The sequence below is a fragment of the Pinus tabuliformis genome, chromosome 1_2 (genome assembly GCF_031772625.1).
Source record: "Pinus tabuliformis cultivar Carrire ecotype Pingquan chromosome 1_2, CPIR1, whole genome shotgun sequence".
In the NCBI taxonomy this organism is placed as follows: domain Eukaryota; kingdom Viridiplantae; phylum Streptophyta; class Pinopsida; order Pinales; family Pinaceae; genus Pinus; species Pinus tabuliformis.
This window is the reverse complement of record NC_142298.1, coordinates 889,679,538-889,694,558: the sequence shown is the minus strand read 5'-3', so window position 1 is coordinate 889,694,558 and position 15,021 is coordinate 889,679,538. Positions and strand designations below refer to the sequence as shown.

Genomic DNA, 15,021 nt, shown 5'->3' with positions numbered 1-15,021 from the left:
ATGTTCAGGCTTACCCCCCTTCCTAGGCCAAACACATTATTCATTTGATCCACAGATAAAGGAGCAATTAAGGCCAAGCAACTATTGGATTATCATGATGGATCATACATTCTCTAAGCTTTATGTAACAGTCTCACACAAATGGTTGTTTGTGGAGTTGGAGAGCCATCATCTTAAGGCTAGAGGGAAAGCAGGTTTCTGCCCCAACTAATAGATGAATGATCATATCTTCACACTTCAAGTCATTATTGAGGAGGCTCATCATCACTCTTTGAAGGTTTACACTAGTAAATTTTTGGAAAGCATTTGACATAATCCCAAGGGAGGCATTATTCTAGAGACCATGCAATATTGGCAAATCTGAGACCATACTAGCAGCTATCATGAGACTATATAAGTCAGTTTTAGGATGCCTCAAGATGGGACATGGCCTAGAGACCAGTGCTTGTGTATGATGAAGGTTAGTAGTTAATTGAAATAAAATGCTAGGTCTTAAATATGAATAACAGTGGAAAATACAAACCAGCATGCAAAAGCTCACTCAAATTTCGTAATAAATGGTTGCCTTTGACGCTTAAGAGTTAGGGAATGGTACATATTGTTGATTTGGGGTAGCATCAGATGTGCTCTAACCATGAAAATTGGTGGAGAGGCTAAAGCACATGAGATCTCTAAGACCCAGAAATGGTTTGGGCAGATTCTAACCGGTTTGGTAGATATTAAAATAATTAATATTTTTGATGGAGTTCCTAAGTCTAAACTTAGGAAAAATAAATTATTAATGGGTATCAATATAAAACTGGATTAGAAGGGTCCAAAAGTCACGGATTAAGCCAAATCTAATCTTAGTCATTGATTAGAGATTTAATCTCAGCCGTTGATGCACCAACAAGAAAAGTATAAGAGGAGGCTTGAGGATCAGTTGGAGAACACACCAAGAGAGAAAGAATCTGATTTTCTGGGGCAAGGTTTGCTGAGGAAATCGAGTGAGTGATCTCAGTTGCAACTGAGGGGCAGTGAATACATACCAGAGAGGCAGAGTTAGTACCAGGAGGATCAGTGCAGAGCCGGGACAGGTTCACATAGAGCCAGCTAGAGGCCACGTAGAGGCAGCCAGGAGCTGCGCAAAGCCAAAGAGGCCAGTGTGTAAGACGCAAAGGGTATAGGGGCTTACACAGAGGCTCCAAAAGCTAACGCAAAGGCCAAAGAGGCTGACGCAAGGCCTAGAGGCAGTGCTGGAGGATTTCGTGGGACAGACTGGAAGCTGGAGAGTCGAATAGGGTGACGCGGTCCCTATCAAAGTGATGGAGAGCAGCAGAAGCTACATTGTTGCTGTGGGATCATTCATTCGGTGATTTAGCCATAATATCTGTCTCCGACTAAGAGGTACTACTGCCGAGGGCATTCTCTATTGGGTGAGCCATTTCTGGCACCTAGGTTGTATTCTAAAACTACATAATAATAAAACGCTCTAAATAGTTGCACCGGTTTTCCCGCATTGGGTTTTTCCAAGGACATTAGTCCAAAAAGAACAGTGTCACCTGTGTGCTTGTTTACTTTCAGTTGATGATCTGTATGTGTTGATATTGTACTTGTATTTATTTTCAGTATTTACATGGTAAATAACTCATTAAGTAATTGAATAAGTAGGAAGAAATAAATCAGATAGTACAAGAAGAATTTCTAAAGGGTTAAACTTAGAAATTCCAACACGACATCAAAGCGTGGTTACAGATCACACGATAATTGAAGGCGAAGGCATCATCCAACCAGAGCAATAGCAGCAGAAACAATTGTCCCGAGTGACAGAAGTTGTTCCTAGCAAAAAGCAGCAAGGAAGGGGTGACGCAGAGGCCCTGTGTCATCGGTTCGAGCCAGGAGGAGGATCACCGCAAAGGTAGATAGAAGTAAACCTGACCTACGCAACGCCTGGTCATCTTTCTCAGTCAGGAAGGATTGACTCTGTGTCCAGGAGGTGCATATTTTTCCGGTGTTGAGATTGCGCAGAGCCTAGAGGCTTAGTCCTTCAAGTTGCTGAGGTATAGGAGGCTGCAAATAATTTGCGGAGCGAAGATGGTGGGGTATTGTGGTCAAAACAGTACCTAACAGGACAAGACCAAGGAGGAGGGATTTCCAGAAAGGAAATCAAGACTCAGAGGGAGTCGAACCAAGGACTTCCAGGAGGGAAGTTAAGAGACTCAGAGGAGTCATAAGAAGAGCAGCATAATGGTTGTGAATGGACTGAGAAATCAAGATAGGTTGGACAGAGCATCCAACTTCGTGTTCTAGAAGGCCATGATCTTGTCCAGTCTAGACAGATATCGTATCAAGGACTTCGCCTTGAAAACAATAGCGATCCCAGTTGACCCAGCTGAAAATGAGAAGTATGAGGAGGCAATGGCCAGGGCGAAGTGTATCATTCTTGATGGGGTCAAGGATCATGTGGTGCCACATATTGTCAAGAAGGACACAGCAAATGAGATGTGGGATGCCCTGAAGAAATTGTACTGGCATACTTCCGTGCAGAGGAAGATGTTACTTGAAAATCAACTGCTAGAGTGGCAAAAGTTGAGCTCAAGGTTTGATCAGCCAGAGGAGCAGTTGAGCAACCCTAGACTTATGTGTGGAGAAGGAATTCTACAACAGATGATGGGAATTCCTCCTAGCCAGTGTTCATTGTGGGAGATGGGCCTCTTGCAATGATAGGTGGCAGCCCTTCGTGCCCTATGTTGGTCTTCATTGGAGCAGAGCAGGTGAGACCATAGTGGGTTGAAGTCCTTGAGTAGCTGAGGAGCAGCAGTGGGCAGATTGATAGTTGTGAACAACTCAACAACAATCTCGATGTGTTGTGCCCTTGATGGACTAAGGCACAACTAGTGAGTAGATTGGATAGCCGAGGTTCAGTGGCCAGATGGACTTGGATCGTTGATAGAGGCAGTGCTGCAAATCAAGAACCGAAGGACCGAGTAGGTATAGGGTACAATCGAGAGGGGGTGAGGAAGCATGCGATAGCCAAATGGTCAGAGTATCTTGTTGAGGGCAGATTGGTTGTCAATGGATTGACACAAAGCCCTAGTTTTGTATTCTTGTATCAGTGGATACTTGAGGGCCATTATCCCTGGTACGGGAGCCCTAGACTGTTCTATTATTCAGTTTGATTAATATAACGAAGTTGGGTTGAAAATTGTAAAAAGTTGTCTATATTTTGTGCACTAGCAGATTTACTGTTGTTTATATTTCGATGTGCAAAGTAGTTTCATTGTAATCTTTGGTTTGGTAGCATCAGGGATTGGTAGCGTCAGGGATTTAAGATTCTCTCCCAAACACTAAGATCGTGGAAAAGCAACATAGAGTAGCTTAAATCATTTCCAAATGTTAAGAATATGAACACCGGAAACAATTTAGAAATGATATTTGGAATTAAGAAGGCTAGAAACAACCATTTTCACAAAGCCCTAGTTCTAGAGTCTTACCAATCCATTTGAAGATATTGCTCTAATAAAATCCCAGAATTGTAAGGACACCTTCAAAACCTCAAAATGATGTTAGATACCTTCAAAGCACAAAACAAGATGGCTTCCTTGCACTTGGAACATTAGATCAGCAATTATGGCCGAAATCCCTAGAAAAATTTCTAGCTTAGAAATGTAATCCATGGAATTTATTCGAGACAATAAATAAAAGATTTTCAATAGTTTATTTTTATTTTTGACAATTGCCTTTTTGTTTTTTTGTTTCTATATTTTTTTCTATTATTTTTGTATTTTTTAATAGTGTTGTAGGAGTTGTCCCTTCCCCCCATTGGACCATACTCAAGAACCGCACACCATATGGAACCAGTCCTGAAGACCCCTTGTAACCGTGCTTCCAAAAGATGGAAACATGCTTTAACCTCAAATTTTGTGCTTCCTAGAAATTTGGAACCACCATGTGCCAAACCATGCTCCCATACACACTTCATGGATGCTCCCTAAGCACTCCCTAGATGTTTCCTAGATGCTTCCTAGACACTCCCCAATAGTAATGTAAATTATTAAAACTTGAATTTTTAACACTACTACTGATTGGTTCGGAATGTTTGAGAGTGGTTCAAACCACATTTAACTTTATATGGAGAAAAAAAAAATTATCTCCCATTCAAAATTTAGTTGACTTAACAGTTTTCAAGATTTCAAGATCGTTGGGATTGCAACATTTCATTGCATTCTATCACATGATGTGATTGGCATTAATCAAGAACACCAAGTGCTATATGTACCCTACGGTTGTTGGTATTGGATGTTGAATTTGTTTATCATGGCCTTAGCAGAAGTGTACCCTTCACTCAAGCCAAAATCATTGATTAGCACGTTAAGATTTTTCTACCATATTTTAAGGCTTGGATTAAGTAATATTGAATTTTGGGTAGCTCGGTATTTCCGAGTGGAGAAAACCCACAAAAACTGAGCTTGTGGGCAAAGTACGCAAGCATTGGGGTTTTCGACCCACGGTTTCTGGCTTCAAACCCAAGAAAATTAATAGGCTATTCTAATTTGTTATTAAGTGGTGATGTGGGGTTTCTTGAAAGACAACGAATGCCCCCAAGACACTTAGACAAGAGCTATAAATATAGGCCAAAGGAGAGGCCTATTTATACGTAGAGAAGGACTTCACCTGTGGAGAAAAGGAAGCTAAAGTGACCTAGCCACAGGACATCCTTGAGAAGCCGCAACATTGTAAGGAAGGTCGAGTTTCTCTATATTCATGTTAGCTAAAGGATCTATTACCAAACGGGGAAGCCTAATAATGGTGATAGGGTGTTCTAGCCGAGTTGTACGGAGATTTGAATATGGAGGTCGTGTGCACAAGATTGGTTGCCAAAATTCGATCTATGGTAGCAAAAGAGGGTCGTAGGTCCTGTAATAACCCGCAGTCACAGGGAAGGTTTGCCACAGCTAAAGGGAGTCTACCCATAGCAAAGACAGCAGGGTCGAAGGTCCTATTGGGCCACAGGGGCTTGAGAAAGGTTGGTTGGATCTGTTAAAGCCACCCGCAATCAGTAAATTTAGGTCTTAAACTTGTGGTGATCCAAGGAGGCTAGAATGCAAGGTCTAAACAGTGGACCAAGCAGCCTCACTAGTCTTTTAGGATTTGGACAGAAGAGGACATGGGTTATCAGAGTTGCACCAAGAGCATTAGAGCTTAAGTTAAGGTTGGACGAAGTCTGAGGAGCACTACCACAATTAGAACAAGAGGTCTAGTTTAGCAGCACACTGAGGAAGGATGGTAGTCGAGGCATAGAGGAAGAAGAATCATGCTGGAAGTGTTGAACAACGGCCTGAAGTCTAGTGGAAAAGGGGCTAAAGGAGTTGGTCACTATCAATTGAAAAGAAAAGGAAGACTATAGAAGCAAAGGATGGAGGGTTATAGCATGGATAGCAGAAGTACTGAGGTATGTGGGCTATAAGAAAAATCTTGGGTGAGTAAGTATCTTGTTTGTTGTGTTTTATAAGCAAAGGGCAACAGATTGTACTTGTATGTGGGCAGGTGAGGACCTGATAGACTAGGCCTCAACCCTAGGGTTTTAGTGAAAGGGTCGATTGTGTATTATAGAATTGTATCAGGGTTTGTAAAGGACCATGATCCCTGGTACAAGAGCCCACGGGTTTTCATATTGATGGACCTATAAGGAACATGATTTGGGCCAAAATCTTGTGTATTGTTCTTGATCTATTTGTTGTTACATTTTGTTGTGTAAAGTTGTTTAAAGTTGGGCATCTCTAGTGTGCTTGTGTTCCTAACTAGGGAATAAGCCAGACCTAGGGTGCATGGTAATTCCAACAAGAAATTTGATCAAAATTGGGTAGTGTCAACAGGTGTCCCTAGATAATCGAGGTAGAGACAAAGGCTAGAGAAGAGGAGAAGAATGAAGGATGATATTGGGGATGAGGACCCCGATATAAGCAATGGTGAAACATTGTTTTCAAGGAGTGGTGGAACATGCATGGCGATGCTACCCCACATCTACAACATTTGGTAACATGATAACTTTCACAATTGGTCAGTACTTCTTCAGTCAAGAGGTGTTTAGCAACTGGCTCAATTTATTGTTTTGCACCTTTTGGTCTTCATATTTTGGGGAGTAGAAGTCCTATTTTGTAAACATAACTATTTGGTCATGTTATTCTTGACAATTGCTAGATAACCTATTTCATTCCATAAGTTAATGGTCTACTTTCTATTATATGACTTAAAAATGTGTGTGTTCATTTGATGTTGATAGAATCTAGATTCTAGATGGTCTACAACAAATATACATGATTTCATATACTCTACAACTAATTTGGCATTACAGATGTTTTTTTAATATAAAAGCTATAGATATATATATATATATATATATATATATATATATATATAGAACACCCTATCACCATTTATTCTATGCCCCACGGGCTTATATATATATATATATATATATATAAGCCCGTGGGGCATAGAATAAATGGTGATAGGGTGTTCTCTTAAGGAACTTCGTGTTGTAAAGGTCACTAGTTTGAAATTGGGTGCAATCATACCAACGTTAATGCACCAGATCCCTTCAAAACTCTGCAGTTAAGCACACTTGGGCTAGAGTGGTACTGGGATGGATGACCTCCCAAGAAGTCCTGGTGTTACATCCTACCCCCTTTCACATTATATGTCATTTGAATATTTCAGCATCTACACTCGATATAGTTTATTTTCTATAAAAAATGTCTTTTTTAATCTTGAAAAAATTAAAAAATTAAAACATATATATATAGGTATAGGTATAGGTATATATTGGAAAATGATGCTTCCTACTTCTCACTTCTCAAAAACACTCCCACTTCATGCAACATTTTATTTGAATTTATAGTAAAATAAAAGACAAGAATTTTGAACCTTTAAAATAAGTGGTTGGTTGTTGGATTAGGGCTTAAGTGCCTTATCTCCACTAGGGCTTAATGTAGTCAAGATGAATGCCCCTCTTGAGGTTGGCTATTCAAGAATTATTGATTATGACAAGACAGTAGAGCCCTAGAAGTTAAACTACTTTCTTGTCTAATCAAGAAAAGTTATGAAACCAAACCTTACTATAAGGGATCCCTCCAAGGGGAAAGCCTTCAACCATAAGATCAATTATGGAATGAAATAAAATCAAAAACCTTGTTGAGGAATCTCTAAGGTATGACTCAACAAGGAGATTTAATGCTTACCTCACACCAACAAGAGAAGTGAAAGAATTTACATGGACATCTCTTTCCAAGTGACAAAGCTACCCCTCAATGGATCAATTTTGATAGTCTTGTAGTAGTGTTGAAATAGCACAATATTGTCTTTAGCATTGTGTAACATAACCAAGAAAATGACACTTCAAAGTTGACACCAAGGTGTCATGAAATATTACATTGTGGCATAACGATCTCAACCATTCACAATGACTTGGGAGGAGAGGCAGTTCTCAATTTACAAATGAGGCTCTCAACATCTCTCTTGTCTTGCTCCCTAGAAATGTCTATTGAATCTCGAAGAAGATTGAGTTGGCATTCAATAAACCAGTTGCAGATTAGGTAATTACATGAAAATTTTGATTTGTATTGCCTAAAACCCTCGAGGGAGGTTATAAAACCTTCCAAAGGGGATCGCACCGTGAAAACAGCTCCAATAAAAGATCAAATTTTACTTATCAACTTTCAAGATATGCCTCAAATGAAGCCTCATGCCCATACCACAAGTCGAGGCACTTCCATGAAGCATGGGATTGATTATCCAAGTTCTAAAATTGGTCATAAAATGCTCAATCAAAAAGGTGACGTCAAACATAGGACGACAACGATTTGAAAGGTCCAATGTAACTTTAAAATTGCCTTGAAGTGACTTGAAATAATTTTTAGATTCCCTAAGAAGCCCAACATTTCCCTTTCTTCCTCAACATCCTCTTGCAATTGATCTTTTGACCCCCAATAGCTATCTTGAACGTGGATGTCTTCATATTTTGGGCTTTTTCTCGCTTGCTTTAATGAATTAAGGTTTGATTTCTTTGTGTTCATGCCTGACCTTGCTTCTTAAGGCTTGACACATCATTTCTCTTGCACATTTGCACCTCCATATCAATTTATGAACAAGCCACACCATCAATTTAAACCCCACAACTGTCATAAGTGATGTCAACCCTCCTTTGGAGAAGAAATAAGGCTTGAAATGGAACTTTGAGGAAGTCGTTTTGGATGCTTTGACTTGGAGATGACTTGGCTTGCTTGGAGAGCAAATAAATCATGAATTGTGAGCCTTCCATGTAAAAATGATGATGTAAAATAACCAAGGAAAAAGGTGTGCACACTTAAGACAACATGGTCCATGTGAGGCAAAAAACAAGTGTGCTAAATATAGGTGTTTCCACCCTTAGTGCAATCACCTTTACATGTTAATAACTAGTGTTTCTTTTACCAGTATTGAAGTGCCTCTCTATTTATAGGGAAAGAGACTCAACTTCCATATATATTAAAATAATATTTTCGTAGCTGAAAGCCCCTAATCTAGCCTTAGGAGGGGGTGAAAGCCTTCTTCACCAATTAAATAATCTAAAGAAATACAATGTAGGAACTATGAAAGTTGAGACAATTCATCAAAGGGTATTTCGTTCATAGCATCTAGCCTCCAAAGGCCCCTTCAAACAAACCATTACTAACACAGACAAACCCTTCAAGTCTTCAAATGTCCAAGTTAGCCCCCTAATCAAAATCAGCATTATAAGTTAGCCCGTCAATACAAATCAAAATGACAATCCTTCAAAGGACAACCCTCTTTAAACAATTCTAAACTTCTTCGAATGAGGTCGGCTTCAAATAACCTCCATAATGAGATTTTGATCCAGCAAATCTTTTTCAAACTAGGTGTTTTCCTTATTTGTTGAAATATAATTTGAATTATAAACAACCCTACAACTCTGAGCACCATTATATTCATCCCTTTCTTCACTTCAGGCTCCAAATTAGCGTAAATGATAGGTATGTTGTTTATTTACCAAACCAAGGTCATTAGGGAGTTGCTCATTTCTATACTCTTCACTCCCTTAATTGATAACAACCTGCACAATTTTAGGAAGTATACCACATGAATTCTAATTTTGTTGCTCATATGTATGCTAGCATGACTTTCACTATGTGTTCCTCCCTCCATGCTTACATTTAGGCTTAGGGGTGTGTTCATTTAAATTCTAATTTTGTTGCTCACATGTATGCTAGCATAACTTTCACTGTGTGTTTCTCCCTCCATGCTTACATTTAGACTTAGGGGTGTGTTCATTTATACACTATTTCATCCTCTGTTTGGATAGAGAAAGCATACACATGCTATCAAGGTTCAATGAAACCAATCTTAGTAGCTTTGTTGTAGATTTACAGTTCCTTTACTCCTAAGCAGTTGAATTTCATGAACCCACAAGCAAGGGGCTAACTTGTCATTATACAGAGCATTGACCTCAAATCTGAGTTTGTTCTTCAATCCACCAGACATATATAGTATGTGGAAGGAGAGGACAATAAAAATATTAGATCCTCTAGTACATGCCACCTTCCATAATTGATGATGCAACAATCTGTAATTTTAACTATCTCCTCGCTCACTGACAAATACAGTTCTCTTCTCTGCAAATTGGTCCTTGTCTATCTAGTGAAACACTTTCAAGCTTCATTGTCATAGGAACACCTGAAAATTACTCAATAATTGATAATGTTGTTAAGGAAGCGCTATAGTTTGTACCACAACCAAATAAAATAATCCTCCTTCGAGCCTGTTGTGAAAATTCTACAATCGGATTCCCTACTGCAGCAAACTAATGTTACTTCTCCTACTTGATTAAATCGGGCAAGTTATTTACTATGTTCTACGGTAAATATCAAAGCAAATACATCTATAGCCTTCACTTAATTTACATATATGCGGAAACAAAATACTTAGCAAGAAAGAAAAATACAACACATAGGACACAGTTAATTTGGACAAATAGTCCCCCGAAAAACCCAACTTGGGAAAAACGGTGCTGCAACTCTAAGGATTTATTATTATGCAGGAGAAATTCTAAGTACAATTCTAGGATGCTCAACTAGCAATCTGATACAGAGAGAATACTAAACAAAAGACTAGTGAAATGATCTCACCATGTCACTGGACAATCAGTGACAAATCCTTCAGCTCTGGAGGCTCTGCGTCACCCTCTGCGTGGCCTCTGCGCAGAACTACATCACCCTGGACAACTTTTGTTGGAAATAATACTGAGAGGGGGGGGCCTGAATCAGTATTATCAAATCAATATAACTTTTTCATTACCATATTAAGATTCATATACGCTACTTTAGTTAAGGCAAACCGCGTGTATACGCAATTGTGTGTAATGCAACAAGCGTATATCCAGTAAACGTATGATTCAGTTAGTTGATCCTTAATGAGTGTATCAAAACATTATTAACCATATGAACAATAAACAGGAGCAGTAAAACAGAACAGATCATCACACATAAGCAACACACATGAACACCATGATATAAGGTGGAAACCCAATGTGGGTGAAAACCACCTACTGCAATTCATCTCTATCTTCTTTAATAAGAAACTTCTTTTTACAATGGTTTTGTACAGGTGCAGTCTTATACCAGTACGCAGGCTTATACCTGCAGAAGGCTACAACCTTCTCTCATTCTCTAGACTCTCCTGGAAGGGAGCTACAACCCCCTTAGCTCTTGTACTAGCTGAGGTACTAGTACGTAGGTGCTGACCTACAGAAGGCTACAACCTTCTTTTTTCTTCCAGGGACCATGTTTCATAAATTTTCAGATTGGATCCATAAATACAAAACAATCACCACTGCAATACACTCATCAACTTATACCTACATCATCAATCTTTGAATCACCCAATACTGAATCACTGAAACCCTGTCATCAAAATACAGTTACCTGAACATAGACCAGAGCCCAAAACTCTGCAACAACCACTAGAACCAACAGCAACCTGAACAACAAATCTCATAATGTATACGCTACTTGACTATGTTAAAACCGCGTGTACACGAGCTTTCACCAGAGAGAACCCGCGTACAAATCTAAAGATAATTACTTATACCTTCGCTGCCATTTCCAACTTGATTCAGATCAAGCCAAGCATCACAAACCCATAACCAACATACTAGATCTTCACACTTCATCAGACATTCATTACTTGCACTTCCACACCTTGGCCTAATGATCTTCTTCTTATATAGGTTTAGGCCTCTTTCAATACCATGGTCCAAAACCACTTAGAACAAATACCTTGGACCCAATACTTGGGGTCAACACTTCGGACCAAATACCATGGACCAATACCAAAATACCATGGACCAAATACCACGGACCAAAACTTAGTTTTCTGACATGTACGCGCCTTTCCTCCTGTGAACCTGCGTGTGTACGTATACGCGCCTTTTGTTCTTCTCACCCGCATGTATACGCACTTTCATCAAGGTTAACTTGTGTATATCTCTCTCTTAACCTGCTGTACTAAGATCTGTCCTCTGATTGAGTTGCCACTTGTATCATACCTTTGAGCGAGTTGCCATCAAGGACAACACCTGTATCATAATGCCAACAATCTCCCCCTTTGGACTTGATGGCAACCACCACACCAAGTCACTCTCCCCCTTTGACATCAAGGGCAAAGGGCAGACCAAGAAGTTCTCTCCCTCTACTGTCCATACTCCCCCTGAGTACCTGCTGAAATCTCTGATTGAGCTCCCCCTTTGTATATGCCAAGATGTACCAATCCGTTCATGCTCCCCCTGAGCACATGCACGGTCTGCAAAAGCATAACATGACTCTATACATCAATCTCCCAACCAAGTGGGAATACACCATTTTTAGACTCATCCACCCAACCAAGTGGGGATATACCAAATGTTTATACATGACTCAACAACAAGAACCATTACATCATCCATCCCATGCATAGTGGGGTAACAAAATACATCATATGAACTCACAAGGACCAAGGACCTAAACATGACCATGATAGTTATCAGCAACTATCATACACCATATGATCTACACCATAAGCATCATAACCTGCAATCCATTCTCTTGGTCAATCAACAATCAGTAGCAAGATGTGTCAATAAGCATCATCACCAAGGACTTCTAACCATAATGCCAACAATGCATTATTCAAAGCATATGCTCCCCCTGAGCCTGTGCCAACCATCATATACTACGACCGAACCATTTCCTGAGTCTGTTCTGCTGCTTTTCTTCAGAGCTCCATATACGCGACTATGCAACCTATGATTCGCGTATATACGTGACTTACATTTGTTATATCAGCGTATGCAAGATGGAATACTGAAGGTCTACACTTTCAGTTTCCCCTGTGTCTATTATGTCAGTTAACTGAGTTATGTCACACCTTTCTGTCTCTAATTCTATCTTCTTCAATACCTAGAATTGGGATGATGTATAATCCTCTTGCTTTGGAGTTTGAATTTTGCTCTTGCATTCCCTTGCTTTATGTCCAAACTTATTACATGCATAACATCTTACATGTTTCGTGTTCCTTCTATTGCAATCAATTGCTTTGTGGCCAAACATATTGCAAGCAAAACAATATCCTTTGAAGTACCTGGAATGTGATGATCTTGTGTGACGATCTTGAACCATTCTACTTTTGCATCTGGCTGCAACATGTCCAAGATTATGACATACATAACATTCAACATTATTCAATGGAGGAAATAATCGTTTATCACTTCCATAGTTAGGAGTAAAGGATTTTCTTTGAGGAATTTCTTTCCTTGGTTGTTGATGAGGTTGTCCTCTCATCTCCTTGTTGATCATTTCAGAATTCTCATTAGAGTTCCTTGCCTCACCTTGTGAGCTAGATTCACATTCAACAGATTCATAAAAGCCAAGACCAGTTTTGATAGTAGTGGATCTTTGACTACCAAGAATGTCATCCAAAATCTTGGGACTATCTTGAAATCATAACAATTTATCATTTTCTTCTAATTTGCTTTTTAAGATATTTACCTCAACCTAATGTTGTTCTTCCTTTTCCAGATACTGCTTCCTTATGTTTTCTTCAACTTTTCTTCCTTCTTCCACTTGTTGCCTTAATTCGATTACTTCATGTTCTTGTTCCTCAAGAGCTTCTTCATTCTGCTTCTTTGATTCTTTAAGATCTTCTTTTAGAGGGAGGATCTTCAATTCAAGTCTTTGAATTGTTATGCTTTGATCTTTTACTATATCCTGCAATTGCTCCCTTACTCTAGTTACTGACTCCAATTGTTCTTTTAATCTGGTAACTTCTTCTGGTTCTACATCCTTATTTTCATATGCCATGAGAAGTCTAATGTCTTCATCACTATTGGATGAGTCATTACTTTTATCATGGGTATAATAACTTCTATTACCTTCTTCAGACATCTTTCCTTTGTTATGAGGGCATCTAGCAGCGTAGTGACCAACTCTACCACATGAAAAGCATTTGAAAGGTAGCTTACCTTCGAACCTTCCAGATCCCCGTTCAAGATTCTTGACAAAATTTACCTCATCTTCTCCTTCTGAAATGTATCCTGATTCATTTGCTGACACTTCGAATGCGGCTTCTCTCATATCTGATGGTCCTCCTTTTCTCATCTCAAAAGCAGTTAAGATTCCGTGAAGCTGCGTCATAGTGATTTTCTGCAGATCCTCCTTTTCTTCTATGGCAGAAACTTTGGAATCAAATTTAGCAGACAAGGATCTTAAAACCTTTTCAACTAAGACAACTTCCTTAAATTCTTCACCCAGATTCCTCATACAATTGACAATCTCATCTATACGCAGGAAGTAATTAGCTATGCTTTCATTACTATGCATCTTAAGATTTTCATACCGTATTCTGAGAGTTTGAAGCTTTGCTCATTTTACCTGTTCATCTCCTTCATAGCTTAGAATGATTTTCTCCCATATTTCTTTAGCTGATTTGAACTGCATGACCTTGACAAATTCTGATTGTGACAAAGTTCCCAATAAGACAGTAACTGCTTTGGCATTGAGTTCATATTGCTTTCTTTCTGCTGTATCTGTAGGAATTGCTGATGGATATGTGTATCCTCCTTCCACGATTCCCCAAACATTCGTTCCAAGCGACTGTAGACATGTTGTGGTTCTTATCTTCCAGTAGACAAAGTTGCTCCCATCAAAGATTGGTAGCCTGATGGATGCTTCTCTTTCTTGATTACCCATTCTGATGGATCTTTCCTTCAAGCGATCAAGCTTCTTCCAAAGGACCTGCTCTGATACCAATTGTTGGAAATAATACTAAAACGGGGGGGTGAATCAGTATTATCAAATCAATATAACTTTTTCATTACCATATTAAGATTCATATATGCTACTTCAATTAAGGCAAACCGCGTGTATACGCAACTATGTGTAATGCAACAAGCATATATCCAGTAAACTTATGATTCAGTTAGTTGATCCTTAATGAGTGCATCAGAACATTATTAACCATATGAATAGTAAACAAGAGCAGTAAAATAGAACAAATCATCACACATAACCAACACACATGAACACCATGATATAACGTGGAAACCCAATGTGGGTGAAAACCACCTGCTGCAATTCGTCTCTATCTTCTTTAATAAGAAACTTCTTTTTACAATGGTTCTGTAATGGTGCAGTCTTATACCAGTACGCAGGCTTCTACCTGCAAAAGGCTACAACCTTCTCTCGTTCTCCAGACTCTCCTGGAAGGGAGCTACAACCCCCTTAGCTCTTGTACTAGCTGAGGTACTAGTACGTAGGTGCTGACCTACAGAAGGCTACAACCTTCTCTTTTCTTCCAGGGACCACGTTTCATAAATTTTCAGACTGGATCCATAAATACAAAACAATCACCACTGCAATACACTCATCAACTTATACCTACATCATCAATCTTTGAATCACCCAATACTGAATCACTGAAACCCTGTCATCAAAATACAGTTACCTGAACACA

General features: G+C 39.2%; 1 protein-coding gene and 1 pseudogene across 8 annotated transcripts in view; one reads left to right on the top strand and one right to left on the bottom strand.

The window, feature by feature from the left end:
* The window catches only part of ILA (putative protein kinase regulator ILITHYIA), a 356,320-nt gene that overhangs the window by 48,482 nt on the left and 292,817 nt on the right, over positions 1-15,021 (bottom strand). The window lies entirely within an intron of this gene.
* On the top strand, positions 6,544-6,662 carry LOC149208801 (5S ribosomal RNA; annotated as a pseudogene).